Here is a 3150-nt window from a genome sequence, read left to right on the forward strand (position 1 = left end):
CCCCTCCTCCAAGGGCCACGAAACCCCCCCTATTCCTCCATATATACAGCCCTTAGGGCATCGTTTAGACTTTGGGTTTTGTTTAGATTGAAAGTTCGCAATACCTGCAACTTCGCGTACTTCGTTTGTGTTCAACGGCCAGACCAAGACGTCACAGAACCCCACTTGATCAGTAAATCTTTCCTCTTATATTCACAATATCCAGGTTGCAATCTTAGTTTCTTGCTTGTTCTTCGTTTGCTTGCAGGAGACCCTCCGAGAGGTCATGACTTTATTTAGTGATGAATCCACTATTTTGGAAGAGGTTTCAATTGATTATGATGAGAACAAAGTTGCTACTTATGATGATTATTGTGATGAAACTTATGCTATAAAAGGTAGTGATAATTATATTTATAAAACTTGTCATGATTATGATTACCCTTTTTCTGAACATTACTCTTTTAATATGGAAACAATTTATAGTATTCGAGTTTCTTATGATACTCCCACTATTCCGAATGAGAAGAATTTTGCTTATGTGGAGAGTAATAAAATTTATATGCTTGTGGATCATGAAAAGAATGCTTTATGTGATGGTTATATTGTTGAATTAATTCATGATGCTACTGAAAATTATTATGAGGGAGTAATATATGCTTGTAGGAATTGCAATAATATCAAGTTTCCTCTCTATGTGCTTAAAGTTTTGAAGTTATGCTTGTTTTGCCTTCCTATGCTAGTTGATTATTGTTCACATAAGTTGTTTGCCCACAAAATCCCTACGCATAGGAAGTGTGTTAGGATTAAATGTGCTAGTCATATTCTTCATGATGCTCTCTTTATGTTTCAATTCTTATCATTTATGTGAGCATCATTGAAATCATCATGCCTAGCTAGGGGAGTTAAACGATAGCGCTTGTTGGGAGGCAACCCAATTTTATCTTTGTTCCTTGATTTTTGCTCATTTTTAGTAATAAATAATTCATCTAGCCTCTGTTTAGATGTGTTTTTATGTTTTAACTAGTGTTTGTGCCAAGTGGAACCTTTGGGAAGACTTGGGTGAAGTCTTTGCGATCTTGCTGTAAAAAACAGAAACTTTTGCGCTCACGAGATTAGCTGCCTTTTTTTACTGGAGAGTGCTTTTAGGTTGATTCTTTTTGCAGATGATTAATAGAAAAATTCCTCAGCTCCACCAACTTATTTCAGAATTTTTGGAGTTACAGAAGTATTCGAATGATACAGATTACTACAGACTGTTCTGTTTTTGACAGATTCTGTTTTCATTGTGTTGTTTGCTTATTTTGATGAATCTATGAGTAGTATCGGAGGGTCTGAACCATAGAGAACTTGGAATACAGTAGATATTACACCAATATGAATTTATAATGAGTTCACAACAGTACCTAAGTGGTGGTTTTATTTTCTTATACTAACGGAGCTTACGAGTTTTCTGTTGAGTTTTGTGTTGTGAAGTTTTCAAGTTTTGGGTAAAGATTCGATGGACTATGGAATAAGGAGTGGCAAGAGCCTAAGCTTGGGGATGACCAAGGCACCCCAAGGTAATATTAAAGGACAACCAAGAGCCTAAGCTTGGGGATGCCCCGGAAGGCATCCCCTGTTTCGTCTTCATTCATCGGTAACTTTACTTGGAGCTATATTTTTATTCACCACGTGATATGTGTTTTGCTTGGAGCATCATTTTATTTTCTTTTGTTTTGCTTGCTGTTTGAATAAAATACCAAGATCTGAAATTCTTAAATGTTAGAGAGTCTTCACATAGTTGCATAATTATTCAACTACTCATTGATCTTCACTTATATCTTTCGGAGTAGTTTGTCATTTGCTCTAGTGCTTCACTTATAGAGCACGGCGGTGGTTTCATTTTGAATAAATTGTTGCTTTGGTTATGAATTTAGTCCTAATATGATAGGCATCCAAGAGGGATATAATAAAAACTTTCATATAGAGTGCATTGAATACTATGAGAAGTTTGATACTTGATAATTGTTTTGAGATATAAAGATGGTGATATTAGAGTCGTGCTAGTTGAGTAATTGTGAAATTGAGAAATACTTGTGTTGAGGTTTGCAAGTCCCGTAGCATGCACGTATGGTGACCGTTGTGTGACAAATTTGAAACATGAGGTGTTCTTTGATTGTCATCCTTATGAGTGGCGGTCTGGGACGAGCGATGGTCTTTTCCTACCAATCTATCCCCCTAGGAGCATGCGTGTAGTGCTTGGTTTTTGATGACTTGTAGATTTTTGCAATAAGTATGTGAGTTCTTTATGACTAATGTTGAGTCCAGGGATTATACGCACTCTCACCCTTCCATCATTGCTAGCCTCTTCGGTACCGTGCATTGCCCTTCTCACCTCGAGAGTTGGTGCAAACTTCACCGGTGCATCCAAACCCCGTGATATGATACGCTATATCACACATAAGCCTCCTTATATATTCCTCAAAACAGCCACCATACCTACCTATTATGGAGTTTCCATAGCCATTCCGAGATATATTGCCATGCAACTTTCCACCGTTCCGTTTATTATGACACGCATCATCATTGTCATATTGCCTTGCATGATCATGTAGTTGACATCGTATTTGTGGCAAAGCCACCATGCATAATTTTTCATACATGTCACTCTTGATTCATTGCACATCCCGGTACACCGCCGGAGGCATTCACATAGAGTCATATTTTGTTCTAAGTATCGAGTTGTAATTCTTGAGTTGTAAGTAAATAAAAGTGTGATGATCTTCATTATTAGAGCATTGTCGCATGTGAGGAAAGGATGATGGAGAGTATGATTCCCCCACAAGTCGGGATGAGACTCCGGACGAAGAAAAGAAAAAGAAAAAAGAAAAAAGAAAAAAAAGAGAAGAGAAAGGCCAAATAAAAAAAAGGCCCAAAAAAACAAAACACAAGAAAATGAGAGAAAAAGAGAGAAGGGACAATGCTACTATCCTTTTACCACACTTGTGCTTCAAAGTAGCACCATGATCTTTGTGATAGAGAGTCTCTTGTTTTATCACTTTCATATACTAGTGGGAATTTTTCATTATAGAACTTGGCTCGTATATTCCAACAATGGGCTTCCTCAAAATGCCCTAGGTCTTCGTGAGCAAGCAAGTTGGATGCACACCCACTTAGTTTCTTTTGTTG

Source organism: Triticum aestivum, chromosome 4D (assembly GCF_018294505.1).
Source record: "Triticum aestivum cultivar Chinese Spring chromosome 4D, IWGSC CS RefSeq v2.1, whole genome shotgun sequence".
In the NCBI taxonomy this organism is placed as follows: Eukaryota; Viridiplantae; Streptophyta; class Magnoliopsida; order Poales; family Poaceae; genus Triticum; species Triticum aestivum.